The 19,011-nt window shown below is 40.5% G+C and overlaps 1 protein-coding gene across 1 annotated transcript in view; it reads right to left on the minus strand.

The window, feature by feature from the left end:
• GPR63 (G protein-coupled receptor 63) overlaps window positions 1–19,011 on the minus strand; it is a 433,154-nt gene that overhangs the window by 152,455 nt on the left and 261,688 nt on the right. Inside the window, exon 2 of the mRNA XM_044065687.1 lies at window positions 16,912–16,983. The gene's annotated coding sequence lies outside the window, so the exon portion shown is untranslated. The remainder of the gene's footprint in view (window positions 1–16,911; window positions 16,984–19,011) is intronic.

A 19,011-nucleotide genomic window follows, 5' to 3' on the forward strand; every position in this document is an offset into this window, starting at 1 on the left:
GGATCACCAATTTTCTGACCAGTAGGAAACAGCAGGTGAAACTGGGGAAATTTACATCTAGCTATCGCACAATCAGTGGGGGTGCCCCCCAGGATGCCTCCTCTCCCCACTGTTATTCTCCCTCTACACCGACAGCACCTCTAAGGACCCCTCTGTCAAACTTACGCGGACAATACAACCATTATTGTGCTCATCATGAATGGTGATGAATCTGCATACAGACAGGAGGTCGAGCAGCTGGCCCTTTGGTGAAGTTGGAATAATCTGGAGCTGAACACGCTTAAAACTGTGGAGATGACAGTGGACTTGTGCAATGGTACTTGTATTTCATACTGTTGTGTCAGTTGTGGAAACCATCAAGTTTTTGGGGATCTATAATCTCCTGGGACTTGAAGTGGGAGACCAATGTAGGGTCCATCAAGTTTTTGGGATCTATAATCTCCTGGGACTTGAAGTGGGAGACCAATGTAGGGTCCATCATAAAAAGGCACAACAGCGAATGTACTTTCTGCAACAACTGAGGAAGTTCAACCTTCCACAAGAGTTGCTGATTCTGTTCTACACAGCAGTCACTGAGTCTGTTATCAGCTTATCCATAACAGTGTGGTTTGGATCTGTGTCTAAGCATGACAAAAATAGGATGAATCGAATAGCCAGGTCTGCAAAAATATCATTAGTGCTAGTTTGCCCTCCTTACAGGACCTGTACTATTTCAGAGTCATGAACCAGGCAGGGAAAATCATTGCTGACTCTTCACATCCAGGCCACCATCTTTCTGAACTACTGTCATCAGCGAGGCGTTCTGGATTAATACATACCAAAACAAGCAGATGTAAAAAGTTTTTTCCACAGGCCACCCAGTTCATAAAAAATGAATTCAGTTTATTAGGCTGGGTATTCTTTTTTCCCCAAGCCTCAAAGGGTTATGCAATATTGTTTTCTTATTGGTAATACTTGTTTCTTTCAGAGTTTATTTCAGTATTTCTTGCACTGAGTTGCACTTTGCACCTTGTAAGTATATGTATAGTCACATTTTTTGTCTTGTTTTTAAAAGTTGTATGTATGCCATTTATGTAATTCATAATTGAAGAGTGACTGAAACTGGAGTCATATTCCTTGCATGTGTGCATACTTGGCCAATAAATGTGAGTCTGATATGTATATATGAATAAATATGCATGTGCGTGTGTGTGTTTGTAAATATGCACACGTATGCAACCAGTGCATTGTACGTTTTTTGTTATATTTTTTCCCCTAACAGATTTGTTTGTTTTTCAATTGAATTGTACAGGTTACAGGTCACCTTAAAGATGGAAAAAAGTTTTGAAATGATTTATTGTGGTCTCATTTTTTTTATTTCACAAAAACCTGGCATTTTAACAGGGCTGTGTAAACTTTTTCTATCCACAGTATATATATATATATATATATATATATATATATATATATATATATACACACACACATATATATATATATATATATATATATATATATATATATATACACACACACACACACACGGACACTAGAGATATATATATATATATATATATATATACATATACATATATTTTCTGATTTCCATTTCTATCATAATATTGTGGGCAAGAATAAGTCACGGGTTCATGAAAAATATTTAATTCATCTGCTCTCATCATTTCAGTGTGATCATTTTAATCATTCATTTTCAAACTCACATCAGACAATATGACAATCCTAAGTTAGTAAAGAATGAAGAGAGAGTTTGGTGAGGCTAATAGCATGTCTTGAAGACATGCTGGTAAGGAAGTTCTCTGCTCTGGTAGGTCTTTTTTGTGTAAGAATAATTAATGCTGGAACGGTCGTACTGTGTGTGTGTGTGTGTGTGTGTGTGTGTGTGTGTGTGTGTGTGTGTGTGTGTGTGTGTTTGCGTGTTCGCATATGCATGTGTTTGTACATACTCAGCAACATAGAAAAGCTGTACAAATGGTATTTTAATGAAGGCACACAACCACAAATCAGCAGTAAAATGCAGTCTGCTGTGGTTACATGCCTTCATTAAAATACCATTTCTATGGCATTTCAGCGTTGCTGTGTTCTGCTTTTCTGTTTGGATTGCACTGCTGATATGTGCAACATTATGCTCTCTGTCCACTTGTTTGTGATTTTTGTTAAACTGTTGTCTACTATGATATGTTGTCATGTGCCTTCATTAAAATACAATTTCTACATCTTTTCAATGTTGATATATCTTGCTTTTCTGTTTGGACTGCATTGCTGGTCTGTGTAACATTGTCTTAAGCTTTCTGTGCATTTGTTTGTGATTTTATACATATTCAATATTTATTTATATATTGGTTTATAAATCTGCTGACCAGGTAAGTGGACTCGTCCAAGGATCTCTTTCAGGTACGATCCAGGCCTAGAAGTCACACTTGCGCTGACAATATTTTAGGTTGAGAAAAATGACATTTATAGAGATAGGTACAACTTTTCTGAACAACACAAGCAAAAATGTAAAGTAAAGTACAGTAAAGTGCATACATATAAACACAGCAGCATATACTTGCCAAGGCTGGTATGAGTTCTACATCTTGGTAAGGAAGCATCTGGATCTAAGGAGGGTATAACATGGACTTAAGGAGGGTATAATAAAAAAATGAAGAGTGATGAGAAGTAGTATCCACTGGAGATGAACGGTAGTGCTAAGGTAGCAACAAGAAAGGAGACTTGTGGGAAGAAGTCACATGATTACTGAAGGTGGACAAAATATGAAAACATTGGAGGGGCTGACAAAGAATTATAATGGAAGACATAAGCCAGCAAAGTATGTTGGGTAGAGCAGAAATGTTCTTAGAAAAGTACTGTGAAGGAGCTACAGTGTTACGAGAAAGCAGACATGTTAAGTGACATCAAAAGAGGAAATTAAAAAGAGTAGGGTTAAGGGTGTATAGTACCCATGACTGTGAAAGCAATGACATTTGACATCTTTTTGGTAAGCTATTTCAGAACTTTTTGAAATAAAGAATGTACTTAGATTAGATATGGGATATTCAAAATAACCTGATACTGGGCAGGAATACAAGAAGACCAAGAAGAAATGGCGGTGGGTAAAAATTAATTTGCGAGGGAATGTTCATCAGGGAGAAGTTAAAAAAAAGTTGGATGTCATGCTTGAATGTGACAATCAGAATTCTGAATAGTGCATGGCAGGTCAGAATCACTTCACGACAGCATGGTTTTGTAGACAGAAGTTGCTGCTGGTGTTGTGTGAGGGATAAATTAGATTTCTGACTTTAATACATACTCTGTTAATGAGTGCCAGATAGGATAAATGAAGAAGGGTTACTGGAGTGGAGCTCCTAACGAATGGAGGATAATTTTATGTAAAAAATATAACATTGTCTCAAAGAATTTATCAGACATTACGTTAGACAGATTGGGATATGCTGGGAGCCAGTCAACCAGGGCAAAGTATAAAGTTCTTATTTTAACATATTTATTGAAAAAATACATTTATCTAAAAGAAAACAAACCGTGTTAACATGTTCACAGTTACAAACATTATACATCACAGACATTCTTTTATACAGTTATCATCCAGCCAACATTACATAAATTGCTTAATCCCTGCCTTCCCATAAACCCCACTCCTCCTCCAAAACATTATTCTGCATGTAATGTCCAATTAATTTCCATTTTTTCTTTGTAATTTGCTCCTACACTTTTCTAAAGATCCTACTTCCAGTTCTAATATCTCGGTTTAAACTCTGATTTCCATTTTCTAGTAATAGCTTTTTTTGCAGCCACCAAAATTACACTTAACAAGGCCTTAACTATGTCTAGGCAATTCAGATCCTTTATCCCATCTCAAAAAAATCATTTCCTTAGTTACACCCACTTGTTCGCCCAGTATTCTTGACAGAGTACTCTCTCGGGAATTTTTAAAGTATCATCCAACAACTAGATCTTCAGCTCAGATGGCAAGTGCAATGGCTCAAAAAGAGTTGGAATACTTTAAAAATTCGAGCCCAATGCCAAAAAAGCAGCCAGCACACAAAATGAAGTAAGACTTTAATTATGTCTTCACAGTCACAGACCGGTTTCGGCCAAAGGCCTTTTTCAATGAAAAATGATATTGGGTTCGAATTTTTAAAGTATGCCAACTCATTACACTCAAAACATATGTTCCCAGTTACCCGTTTCTTCCCTATCACACCTCAATATCTGACACCTAACTGAGGAAAAATTCTTCCTGGTGGTTTAAAAATACTCTGCAAACATTTCCGAGCAAAAATCATCAGATGAAGTCCCCGGTTTAGGGGATGAAAGCGATAAATCCCACAAGGCTCAGTCCTGGGACCTCTCTTGTTCGGTATATATTTCTCGGAGGTACAGGCCAACATGGAAGGACTGTGGCTGACCAAGTTCGCAGATGACTGCAAACTGGGCGCCATAATCGACTCTCCAGCCGACACAAGCATCCTCCAAAAGAGCCTCATAGAAACAGACAGCTGGTGCCAGAGCCATGGCCTCAAGCTAAACGCCAAAAAGTGTATAGTCATCCCCTTTGGCAAAAACAAAGTGCTCACAAATTACCACATAGGTGGTAATCCATTAAGTACAGAAGTAGTAATTAGGGACCTGGGGACCTAAGTTGATAGCAATCTCTCATTTGACAACCACGTGGCCAAAGTGGTTAGAAAAACATTTTATATAGCCCACCTAATCATGAAGGGATTCACATCTAGATCAGGGGAGGTCATTGTGCCTCTTTACTCATCCCTCATCAGGCCCATAATTGAGTACAATGCCCCTTTTGGGATGTAACTTACCAGACACCTGCAGCAACTGGAAAGACCCCAAAAGTACCTCACCAAGAGGATCAAAGGGCTCAAACAGATGCCCTATGCTGCCCGGTTAAAGAAACTCCAGCTCTACTCAGTGGCATACCGCCTGCTCAGAGGCGATCTGTGCCTGACGTATAAAGCCATGTCCAACCCGAAATTAATGGACATGCTGCACCTCAGAAAATCCAAATCCCATCGAGCTACGCGCTCGAGAGACTTGAACCTCAGCAATGAAATAAATAGGACATGCTGGAGGGACAGATTCATAACCCAGAGGGGCTCCCTTCACTCTGGAATAAAATCCCAGTCCAGGTTAGGCAGAATCCCTCACTGACTCTCTTCAAGAGGAATCTTGATGAGTGGATGGGAGATCGTAGGTTTACCCCGGGTATCACTTCTGTGTCACTGTTAGACAGAGGCACAGTATACTAACCTCGAAAAAGGGCATAGCAGAATTAATTTAAAATGGGTGGCGAAAGCCAAACACACTCAGGCTAGGCTTATAAATGCCCTAGGGCAGATAGCCTAGTATGAATCTATGAACCTATAAATCCATATGGTTGTATTGTATTTATTAATAAATAAGATATTTTATTTTAAGGATTCTGGCTGCTGGCTGTGTCTTTGACTTTGGTTTTGAGTAGTGATTTTAACACGGCATTTGCTCCATTTTGAATAGTTAATAGATATACATGTAGTTACTGCAGCTTCAACTACCCCTCCATTAACTGGGGAACCTACAGCACCACAAAATGTATGGACACAGATTTCTGGGCTGTATTAATACCAACTTTGTAGACCAAGTAGTCGAAACCAGACTTGGTTCTCACCACTTTAGCTCCTCTATACCCTAACCACTGTGCAGTAACACCTTATGTGCAAGACTGGAGTTACCTTGTAACCTCTCCAACTCCAGAAACTACTTAAAGGCAAATGTACTTCAACTAACTGATCACCTGATGAAATTCAAACACCCTCTTCACCCTGATGACCCATCACATGCAGCTATATTTACTTGTAAGTGCTGTGCCCACCTCCAGGACTACACTGAGGTCTCAGTCCCTATAAGGAATAAATGCAGTGCCAAGTTTAGGAAGAAATCCATTTGACGGAACTCCAGTATTAAATTATACAAGATGAAGAAACTCAGGATGTAAAAGTAACATTTACACCCCATCAGCTTGAGAAGAACTCAAAAAGATCAACAAAGAACTTTGAAACAAAATCAAATCTTCCAAAAGTAAGTAAAAGAGAATTGTCCCTCATGCTAAGAATAACCACAATGCCTTTTTCAGTTACAAGAACCTTAGAAGTGATATCCAGCAATGTTCTGAGTTAATACAAAACACCATCTCCTCTGCACATAACTAACATATCAGATAAATTCATCTCAAACTTTACTCCTCTATCTCCGCCCAATTATCCACAGCACGTTAGTATGCTTATTCCACCCCCACCTCCCCAGTCTTCTTTGATTAAGACTTAAGTGTGCTCTCCAAGGCTAAGAAAGTACACTTGTGTAAAATCTTACCATAAGAGTAGATATCCTCCCTTTCACTGCTGTAGTATTCATCACCTCTGGGATCTTCTGCCAAAGACAACTCAACATCTGGCCAACATACCAAAGCATTCATTACTTAGGAGCATCTTCCATCAGCTGTATGCTACTTGTGCAAGCATAGGGCATACAGGTGACGTACAAACTCTCTCAACCCAGAACTGAAATGCCACAGGAAAACCAGGACTCCAAGGGGAAAGGAGAACATGTACATCCAGAAATAGGAAGGCAAGAAGAAGATGAAACTCTCGGCCAGAAAGAAGATACCACGAATGGTACAAGAAGAAAAAGGGTTGGAGGGAGGGAGTGAATACTGCAACAGTGAAAAGGAGGACATTTACTGTTACAGTAAGACTTACAAAAATACACTATGTCCCTCCATATCACTGCTGCACTGTTTATCACCTATGAGATGGTACAAAAGCTACTGTAAAGGACGGGAGAAGAAAGGCACAGAGGAACCCCCCACAAATTAATGCAGGACAGCCTTGGCAAATCTAATCCTGGCTTTGAAAATGACATCCAATTTATAATGCTTAGTGAATGCATGAATAGAAGACCAAGTGGCAGTTTCAAGGATGGACTTGGTGTCCAAACCCTATAAGAAAGCCCTAGGAAGCCACAGCTATAGTAGAATGAGCCCTAACAGAAACAAACAACTGCTTCCTACAAAAATAAATGGACTTGGAAATCCAGAAGGAGATGGTTTGCTTAGAAACTGCCAAACCCAATGTCCTGCTATGAAAAGGAACAAAAAAGCTGATTGGATTTACTTAAGGCCTTTGTTTTATCTAAATAATATCTAAGCTGTCTATGCAAGTCTAAGGTATGAAGAACTTTCTCACTAGCAGACTGCGGAGAAGGGAAAACATAAAGAAGCTGGACAGACTTATTAAGGGACAGCTCATTAACCATCTTGGGCACAAAAGGATTCATACAGACAGACACGGTCTCTGTGAAAGAAAAAAATGAGGGACCACCATCGAGGCCTGGAATCAAGATACCCTTCTGGCAGAGGTTAAAGCAACCATCTTCCAGGTGCAATGTTACAAAGAAGAAAAGGCAGCAGGATCAAAAGGAGCCTGAGTCAGTTTCAAAAGGACAAAATTAAGATCTAAAGAAAGAGGCTTTGTTGGAGGTCTGATATGAAGAATGCGTTTTAGGAACTACTTGACCTCAAACATAGAAGCCAAAGGAAGAGTAAGTGGCAGACAGGAAGAAATGGGTCACATGTGACCTTTAACTGAAGAATATGCCAATCCAGCTTGCAGCAATTCATACAGGTAGGAGAGAACCAAGGGAACCCACAGAAAAGGACTCCTGGTGATGTCCAAGACTCCAGACAGAAAATTCCTTCCATTTGGACATGTATGATTTTTTGGTAATAGTTTTCCTAGCCTCCTGCAGGACCCTAAACACATCCTCAGAAAGTTGGTGTCAGACAGGAATAAAAACCCTATCACCCATAGTGTCAGCTGAAGAGCAGATAAGTGAGGGTGGAGGATAGATCCGCTGTCCTGTGTGAGAAGGTACATGCAGTGAGGTAACTTGTGATGATTTACTCCATCTGGCCAGGGGCAGAAGGGGGAAACAGTGCTGTCTGGGCCAAATGGTGTCACCAACAAGATTTTTAGAGTGTCCTCCTTGATCTTGTGAAGGACATTGGAAAGAAGAGGAAAAGGAGGAAAGGCATAAAGGAACATTCCATTCCAAGAAAAAAGATGGTGTCCACTTTCCAAGCCAAAGGACTTGGGACTCCAGAACAGAACTGAGGGAACTGTCTTTTCAGAGGGAAGGCAAACAGATCCAGTTGAGGAATATCCCACTAATGAAATATGTCTAAAAATACACCCCTGTGAAGCATCCGTTCTTGAAGATGAGTCCTAGACCTGCTGAGAGAATCTGCCACAAGACTGCACTTTGAAGGTATGTAGACTCCCTGCAGAATCATCTGCAGACTGATGGCTATTTCCCAGGTTTGAATGGCTAATCTGCAAAGAAGGCAAGATCTTAAGCCCCCTTGCTTGTTGGTGGTGCTGTCTGTAAAAAAAACTTCAAGGAACCTAGCAACCTAGGGGCAAGTGGAAAGCCTGAAGAGTCAAAAAATGAGAGTCATCATTTCCTTGATGTTGATGTGATCTGCCCTCTGTTAAGGGGACCAAAGACCCTGAACCTTAAGGGTGCCTGAAGCAGCAACCCACCCCAACTCTGAGGGATCAGTGATGAGCTCCTGGGATGGCTGAGGAGGTGGAAAAGGAACACTTGGATTGAACGATACTAAGTCCCAATTTGAGATAAGGCAGCAAAACAGCCAGATAGTCGAGTGGGTGGCAGCGTTGGAATCACACTATTCTTGGATACCACTGAATCTTCCTCATATGAAACCTGTCCCAGGGAAGCATGTGGATGGCAGAAGCCATGAAACCCATAGCTCTTAAAAACTCCCTGGCTAAAAGACAGGAAAGGTGATGTGGGGAAAGAAAACACAATTCATGAGAGAGAGAGAGAGAGAGAACCTTGTTGGCAGGAAGAGAGGCTAGCATTGGAACAGTTTGGATCCTGCAGCCTAGGAATATGTGGTCCTGAGATGGAGTCAACATAGACTTCTGAAGGCTGAACATGAACCCTAGACTGTGCAACAGAAGCGGAGTAAAATGAAGATCCTGCACTAGTTTGGTTTGGGAAGAGGCCTGAAGCAAGAGGTTGTCCAGATGGGGAAATATCTGAATGCCCAAAGTCTGCAAAAAGTGACTACTGGAGCTAGGCATTTCGTGAATAACCTTGTGACTGTTGAAAGCCACAAGCACAAAGCACAGAACTGAAAATGAGAGGAAGAAACAGAAAAATGCAAAAACTTCCAGAACAGGGTGGATAAGAACATGAAGACAGGCATCCTTTAAATCCAGGAAAACTAGCAAGGCCTGGGGAAGCAACAGAGTCTGAAGATAACGTATTAAGAAGGATGGTACAAATTCTAGACCATTCTTGCTCTGAGGAATGTATTGAGTGGTACCCTGGCCTAATAGACTCTGCAATACTCATGAAAATGAGGAAGTTGTTCTGCAGAAGGTTGAGGGGATACCAGAGAAGGAGGGAAGGGTTTTTCAAACCCTGCCAGATAATGTAGAGAAAGTCTCTGGTGATTTTTTTCCCAAACTAGGAGAGAGAGAGAAGACCTGAGGGACAAGGAACCTAGCCAAGAGGAAGTAAGGACAGAAATTCAGAAGACAGACTTGCTTTTGGGGTCAAGGCATTTGAGTAGGCTTATCAGAAAGTACACGCTTAGGAGCCTTCTTACCCTTGACAAACTCTCTGGGCACTCTATGCAAAAAGGCTACCTTACTAGGAAAGTTGAAACTTAGGAATGGGAGAAACAAAGATATGCTTCAAATCTTTCATGACCTTACCCCCTGTTCCTGCAAGGTCTTAAAAAGCTCTGCCACAGCAGTGCCTTTGGTTATCCAGACAAAAATCCAAGAGGTTTGCTTTAATATCATCTGTCAATACTTGAAGGTGAAGCCAGATACAGCACATCACAGAGCCAGTGACAGAAGTCCTAGAAGTGGCATCCACTGTGTCATAGCTGCACTCTACAGAGAGATAGGCAACTTGGGAAGTGTAATTGGTAATATAAGTCCTGCGGCTTTACCCTCAGAGTCAGGCAAGTCAGAGACAATCTTCCCAATCTAGGAAAGAACATATCAAATACATCTTGTCATATGGATCTGGTATTTAATAGTCCTAAAGGCTAGGGTGGCAAGTATAGACTTTCTTACTAATCCTCTCCATAGCTCTACTGTCCTTATCTGAGGGAAGAAGCTTTGAAGAGGTCAACAGTCTAGAAGGCTCATCAGTAAATACAGAGATCACCGCTGGACCAGATGAAGGGCATTTATAGAAAAAACATGCAGGCATCTGGCACCTTGTAGAATCTGTCAGGCTTCTTAGGGGGTGGAGGCTGGGACTCTGGTGACAGGGAAGCAGCCAAGAAGCAGCAGCCAGCACAGGAGGCACAGAAGAAGGTTCAAGCGAGTCATTTGTAATAACACATAGTACCTTTTCTGGACATCGGATAGCTAGTAGCAATCCCACATAAAATGTTTCATCATATGTAGGACCATGTCTTCAAAGGATAGTTCCTCCAAAGGAGAACCAGGACTGATTCCTCTTCTTCTGACCCACAGTCTAAAGGAGAAGACAACTGAGAGGGGTAGGCTAAAGAGACCGTATCAGACCTTTTGGGGGGATAGAGGACCATGGAGTGCAGGAAACAAAACCCCGAGGAGGATTCAGTGCCATCAAAGCATTGAACAAGCCTTGAGTGAAGTACTGCAAATTCCCTTTTTGTATCCTGGGCAGCAAACACCACATTTAGTTTTCTGTATTTTCTTCTAGTACAGCTTTCTTGAGAAAACGTGGTGGTTCAGACCCCTACCTGGATTTGATTATGGTTCCCGGCACCTTTTCTCCAACTAGGATCTGAGGAATCCCTTTTGGCCCCTCAAAAATAATCAGCTGTAGCCTCTGAGGATGTGTAAGAAGCAGGTTCCATACCAGCCTCAGAGAAGGTCATGGCAGAAGAAACCAATGGTAATACTGGACTGTCCTCCAGGTTCTCATAGGTTCATAAGTAGGTGTAGGCTAACGGCCCTGGGGCCTATATAAGCCTAGCCAAAAAAGTTCCCCGGCTTTCACCATCCAAGAAAGTTATTTTCCTGTGCCCTTGTCTAGCAGAGCCACAGAAGTGATCCCCAGAGTGAATTTTCTATTTCCCATCCAATTGTCGAGATTTTTCTTAAACAGGGCTAATGAGAAGCTTTGCTTGACATGAATGGGTAAGTCTGTTCCAGAGCATGGGAAGTCTCTGTGACAGGAATCTATCCCTCCAGCATGTTCTGTTTATTGTGGTGGAAAGCTTTAGATCCCTGGAGTGTGTAGCTCAGAGAGATTGGGGTTTCTTTAAGAGTAGCATGTCGAACAGATCTGGGTCTGATATGGCTTTGTATGTTAGGCAGAGGTCGCCTCTGAGTAGGCGATAAGCGACGGAGTACAGCTGGAGTTTTTTTGAGATGGTCTGCGTATGGCATCTGTTTGAGGCCAGTAATCCTCTTAGTGATGTATTCCTGTGGACTTTCTAGTTGTTGTAGATGTCTTGTGAGGTACATTCCAAACGGGGCGTTGTACAATATAATGGGGCTGATGAGGGATGAGTAGAAAGGAACAATGACCTCTTTTTTCTGGCGGTGAACCCCTTTGTGATGAGGTGCGTCACGTAGAAGGATTTCCTCACTACTGTGGCGATGTGATTATCAAAGGAGAGACAACTGTCCAACTGTGTCCCAAGGTCTCATCACACTTTTGGTGTTTAGTATGCTACCGCCTATGTGGTAGTTCATGGGTACAGTGATTTTCCTAAAGGGGATGACAATGCACAAGTTATGCACTGTAACAATAAAGCCAACATGGTACAGGGCAGAAGCCCAAATGGGCAAGTGTCCAGCCAACCTGTAAGGGGAGACGTACAAAAGTTGGACATGACATCACAGCTTCCAACAGAAGCATCAACTGAGAGACGGATGGTGGAGGCTGGGCAGCAGCAGGCTCAGTCCTAGATTTCTTGGCAATCTTTTTGAGCAGCGGCTATACCTCAGGGCAAGTGGCTTCTACCATGGTACCTTGGGCCTACAACCTGAAACGCTGGTTCTCAAAATAAGTAGAAGGGGAAGAAAGGGCTACATAAAGTCTTTGGTACAAAAGTCTGATAGATGAAACAATGAGTGTGGTTGTGAGATGCACCTAAGTAAAACAGACATGTATTGTGGCAGTCCTTATCAGTATCTGCCTCCCACACTGACATTTCCTTTTCTTAGATAACAATGAAGCCACTGAAAAATATTACAAAAAGAAAAACAAACCCCAATAGGGTACTTATCTTGAGACATAAGCTCAGTATAACCAGCAAAGTGAGGTGTTCAGAACAATATATGATAATGGCATTCAGATTGGCAGCAACGATATTCTCGGTTGACAGCATATACACATCACCTTTGTGCCCCACACTTCTGCGGGGAGCATACATCTGACTTATGACGCTCCTAGGTAATAAAGGCTTTGGTATACCGGCTGGACATTGGGCTATCCTTGGCAGGAGATCCCAGAGGTGATGAACACTGCAACAGTAATATGGATGGACATCACTGGTTGCAGATAATGTGCCCGGCTGTCTTCTTGTAAGCATCAAACACTGTCTAGATGATCTCTTCCAAAGACTGTTCAGTCTCAGCCTTTCCACTGAATTCTTGCCAGAAGTATGGAAAACTGCTGTAGTCATCTCACTTCACAAAATGGGCCCCCGCTGTTGCTCTGGAAAACTATAGACCCATAAGGCTCACCAGCTATATCTGTAAGGCAATGGAGTACAACACTATGGAGCTCATAAATGACGACATAGGCAGTCTTTGAACCCTGAACCCAAACCAGTTTGGGTTTGTTAAAGGCAGACCCTCCTTCCTAAACCTGGTGGACCTTTTTGAACAAGTCACCAAGGCAATGAACTCATGCAAATCAGTTCACAATATCTTTAATGCCATTCCACATTCCTGAATCATTAAACTAATCTAACTAAATGAAAATCTCTACTAAGGGAAGCTCTCTGACTCATGTACTGAGCCTCTACAGACCCTATCCTCTCTGAACTACTATGTTTCCACAGGTCCAATGGTGGAGTAAACGCCCAATCAAGAGATCTTAACCTCTTCTGCAATGACAATAGAACATGTTGGTGGAATAGATATGTATTGCAGGGAAAAACACATCTTTCTGATCATCTTCTTCGCCACATAAAGCAAAATATTTCTCTTACAGTTTTCAATCATAACATTGGTGAATAGATTGGAAATAGCAAATTCAGCCTTGGTTTAGTACTCTTGTTCTTATGAATAGGGGCAATATGTAAATAATCTGCCAGGATCCAAGTTATTTGTACTTAAATTACAAATGGCTAAAAACTTCAAAGGAATGCAGGGCTAAGCTTCTCTGGACCTGTGTTATCCACTGGATAGCAGAAAGGCTCAAAGACAGTCTATTAGTGTTGCAGACAGACTCTTAACCAAAAGAATAGTTACACGCAGTGCACCCCAGGAATATGAACTAGGACCACTCTACTTTGGTATTTACATATCTGATGTTAAGACTGACACAAGTGGCCTATGGCTGATACAGTTTGCTGACAACTGCAAACTGAGAGCTGTTATAAACACCTCAACTGGCATCTGGATTTTCTTGGAGGGCCTAGTGGTGCTTAAACCATGACCTCAAATTAAATGCTATGAAATGCAGTATTGTGTCTTTTGGCAAACCTAGGCACCCATGCTGTCATCACAAAGATAACACTTCCTTAATGACTGTGTTAAGTTTTATGAGCCTGGGCACTTACTTTGACAATGAACTAGCCTCTGACTACCGCGTTATCACTGTTGTCTGAAAATCTTTTTATACAGCTAGACTAATTACCAGGAGTATATCCTCCAAGGACGTCATTGTCCCTCTCCCTTTTCAGGGGCAAATTATAGAGTATATTGTCCCTCACTAATATGTACTTATTTATGCAAATGTCCTAGCTCAACGGACCACAGCGTCTTACTGCTTAAGACAATCCGGGGAGGTCTACCTTGAACTAGCCTGACTGCCTTAAAGTGCTCTCACCCTTTTCTGTGTCCTATCAGCTTTTGAAGAGGGGGCTCTGTTTAGGCTACACAGCTTCAAAGGATGTGACCCTATACAACTTCTTTCACAGCCACAAAACTACCACCACCCTAAAGACTTGCTCAAAACATCAGAACTTCCACCCCAATATAAACAGGTCTGATTTGATAGATATCTGACACAGAGAATATCCCTTTTATGCAGCTACTCTCCATGAATGTAAAGCATAGCAATTCCCTGTTTCTTTTTAACTGCAACCTGGATGACTGGATGGGCAATCATAAGTACATCCTGGTCTGGCTCAAGTCTTTAGGGAAAGGGGATATAATTAGGTAGAAAGTGATTCATCAGTGTTGGTGGTCTGATATTATCTCCCTGAAGAAGGGCTAAATATCCTTGGTTATTTTGTTAAATACCACCACCTTTTGGCTGGTAACCAGTCTAGACATCTCCCATGCCTGCATTAATGACACGGAGATCAACACTAGCATCTTCCCTGAAGCCAATGTAATTAAATGCAAGAGAAAAAAGCCAAACCCTATTAGGGCAGATGTCAAGACAGAGAAATCTAGCCCTGGACTTTACCTCAACTGCCTGAACCTGACTGACCTCTGAGGGTAAGAAACCAACTGACACAACAGCTGAAACGTTAACTACCATGACAGCAAAGTCACCACTGTAAAGGATGGGATCGATACTTGCAATGAAGGACCAAGCTCAACAAGCCCTGGGGGTTGAAGGCTCGATGAACATCTATGGCATTTGTACTGATGATGCCATTGTTGACAACACAGTCTGCAATACCACCATTAAGACCACTGTCAACTCCAAAATCACATCCCATGTCTATGACAAGCGTGATGAGGAAAGTAGAGACATTTAGTAGAGACATTTGACAAAGAAGTGTCTCTAAGAGCTTGATTGAGAGTTGGAGAGGCGAGCCTTGAGACATCACAGAATGGATCTTAAAAAATACCTGCACCATCTTTTTGCAGTCAAGTTCAACAGAAAAGAAATACTATAATGAAACCTGGCTGCCCTAGAGGGAGAAGGTCTAGATGACAAACATTTTCATGACTTCTACACCAAATCTTGAAGAACAGCCTTACATCATTTAATTGGCAAGCTCTCTGAAACTACTACTGCAGGAATCCCAGAAAGAGAAGAAACTGGAAGGAGCATTCTTAGACTTACTACAATCTGCCCCTGAAGAAGGGTTCTTTGAAAAACTGGAGTCAACTCTGTCTTGCTCATGATTTATTTTAATATCTTCACTCTTTCTTTATGCTAAATAGCAACAGGCTCTACTCTTGTGCCAAAGGGTTGATCATAGGAGGGGACTAGAGGTCAAAGCCTCAATAATGGGGCACAGAACTAGCTTTTAACTCTTCTAAAGCAAACTCCTTTTCTCCAGTGCATCAACTAGACAAACACTGCAAAGAACATTCTTGTCCTGAAAAACAATTTTCATTCACTTTTTTAAATTCTTTTTCCAACTACAGTAAGCAAAAATGTAGTACAATACAGCAATGTAGATGTACACTACAGCAGCCATAACTTAAAGGAACTGGCAGCCAAAGTAAAATGTAAATGGATGGAGCTGCAAAACAGGTAGTTTTCTTTCTTTTCCTTTTTTGTTTAAATGAGAATGACCAACAAACCTTGCACTAACAAAGCTGAGGTCAAATAAGAAAAAAACTACATTGTAAAACTAGAAAACAGTAATCGAAAATGAAGCAGACAAGAGAGGTTAAACACAAAATTATTTTAACAAAAAATAGAAACAAGTATCAAAAACAGAGAAGAAAATGCTAGAAAATATAGACTTTTCACCATGGGGACAATGAAAAATTTGCCAAAGTGGCCTGGGTTATTTTACAGAAGTGATCACTTAACATATAGCAATAGAGAGAGCTGGTGAGGGTCATTCTTTGCAGGTCATTATGACTAAAAGGGGGTTGAGGACAGATGGCTAAAGGGAAGGGGTCAGTACCCTAGGAAAACTTTACATTCTGGACTATGTTCTCCTGGTCTTAGTCCTAGTGGTTGAGGTGAATGGAACAACCCATCCTAGACAATAGTTTATATTCATTCATTCTCTAGTTATCCATTTAGTTCAATTAATGACCAAGATAGAACCTGAACCTATCCCAGCACTCAATAAACAAAGGTCAAAAAAAAATAAATAAATAAAAATCCCATATGGCACATTAGCAATTTGCTGGAGACACATACTGACTTACATATGGCAAGCAAAATTGGAGGACTGCCAGGTCATCTACTGTACATTTTTGAAATAAGGGTGGAAACCAGACCACCTGGAAAAATCCACGTGGACACATGGAAAGCATGCAGATTCCACACACAAGATAACACAACCAAAGACTAAGCTCAAGAAACAAACATTGTGAGATGGCAATGCTCAACACGCCTGTATACCTCAACAGTTAACAGGAAATGAAAATGTACAGAAATAGCAGGAAAAAGTATATGTTCTAGGTAACTGAGACTGCAAAAGTGGAGGGACCAGTGTCATTAGTACTATAAACCAACTTAAGCTTTTAACAGCTATTCTAATAGCAACACTTAAAGAGCGAACAGAACTTTTAACATATTGGGCCAGGTTCCAAAAGACCTGACCTTCATGTAAATAACTTGCTTCAGTGTAAGGTCAATCTATAAAGTAGGCTTACACCAGAGTAAATCACTTACACAGAGAGCAAGTCTTTTGAATCCAGGCCAACCATTAAAGCAGGTCTACAATATGACATATTGCTTAACGTTTTAATATAAAATATGTATTGCATCCACACTAACCTGGAACTACTGCTGATCTTACTGACATTGTAACAACTCTGACCTTCCAGTAGCACACAGGAAAGATGTTACCTGCAAAAAACATACACAAGATGTAAAATGCATGGACAACCGAAGAGCACACAGCTGCTGAAGAAAAGGGGACCAGAGTCACTAGAAAAATGACATCAGTTACCTTCATTAAACCTAAACAGAGACATTTCATTTATGCATTAATTAATGTTGACAATGACCATCCTGTACCATTCTCTGCAGCAGCCCATAGATGACAGAAATTTTACTTGTGTATTAACTAATGTTGACTAGGACTGTCCTTCTTAAGCACGCACGTCCCATTTTCAGAGGCAGCCCAGAGGAGCACAATACAAAAACGACACTGATTATGCACTAGGGTTGCATTTTAATTATTTATTTAATGTTATATACTGCAGAAACTGTAACCCTACAAAAACACACAGTACAATATATATTACAGCTCATGTCATATTTTAGGCTTAGAGCAATTAAATGCACATTGTGACCTTCTTCAAGAAAACATTAAAGGATAAAGTCTAAACTATAGGAATAAGTGATCTGAAGTTCCCAAGTCAGATAACTTTCACTAAAAAGGCTTATTTGCTTGCAGAGAGGTGACAGGCTGTGGTATTTCAAATATGTATTAGCTACATGAAGGCAATAGAACAGAAAAAAAAAACGTAACAAAGATTACAGTGACAAAAAGAACACAATGCACATTGAAATACAGTCTGGCTCAAAGTACAGTTATTTTAGTGAGCTGAGTTTACAAGACAGTGACACTTAAAACAAGACAGCATTGTGGCTAAGTGAGCATTACTGGGGTGGAAGGTCCCCAAAAAGGATATCAAAAATAAAGATGCAGAGATTATTAGGATCTCCACATGCTGTATTGGCTAACATTGGCTTTTATATTGCAAGTGTTAGGACACAACAGTAACTATAAGACTAACAATGAGTTAAATATTGCAAGTGTTAGGACAACTATAGCCATTTTACTATGTATGGACTTTTACACAAGCTTTGAATGAAAGCAGCATATTACAAGTGATACAACTGTAATGAAATGTTTTCACAGGTGTTGGAGGTATGCACATTCTGACAGGATGAATTAATATGCACTTCGTCTCCTTTAATGACAGCATTCCCTGACACAGAAGTTACTCTGCAGACAGTCATTCAGTCAGCCAAACCTTCAACTTGACAAGGCACTTTTAAAAAGCCCCTGCACCCTCCGTGAGATACCAGCTCCACAGATGAACAACTGAGAAGAGAGTAATTCATAAAAAAGGAAAATAAAAATAATTGCCAACATTCACAGAAACCACACAGTGATTTTCTAGGGAATGTTTTTAGCTTTGCTTTCACATAGAAAAACAGTTTCCATGTACTGACACAATGAAAAAAAACAAGCAACTTTAACCTCAGTGATGTCAACATAGGAAATGTGTTTGTTTTGTGTACAAACTTTAAAGGGCATACCACTTATCACACGTTAACCTAAGGTTGCGTTACAACAGGAAAACCTACATTTTTGGGTCTGTGGTTTAATAAAAAGTTTACAAAGCTTTTTTTTTTCTTTTTTATTAAAAAAATTCTAAAAAAATGTAACGAAGGACAAACAGGAAATGACATTGAGGCACCTAACATCAAATGCTGCAATGTACATACAAATATCGGCAAAACACTAAGAATAAAAAATTGTGTAGGGGGTGGCCAAGATGGTGGCTTGAGTGCAGGAGATTTTATTTTCTCTTTATGATTACAATATTTTTGACAGACTTTTATTGTTAAATTTGATTCAGTAACCGCTAGAAATGAAGGAAAGCATGCATTTTGTCTAAGGATCAAATTTTAGGCAAAAAAGTATAATTAAAAAATATTGTCAGCATATGTATCAACACCCCATTTGAATGATGTTGGCTTGCAAAAACTGCTAGGTAAGAGACCATCTCTACAAAGAAGAATTTCCAGAGGATATTGTCATCCAGACAAGAATTATCCCAAAACAGTTAATATGGACAAAAACATTCTGCATTTAGACTATACACAAAAAGATGCCAGAACTTCTAAAAAGTATGCTTT

This window comes from Protopterus annectens, chromosome 1.part0 (assembly GCF_019279795.1).
Source record: "Protopterus annectens isolate FY-2018-M chromosome 1.part0, PAN1.0, whole genome shotgun sequence".
NCBI lineage: Eukaryota > Metazoa > Chordata > Ceratodontiformes > Protopteridae > Protopterus > Protopterus annectens.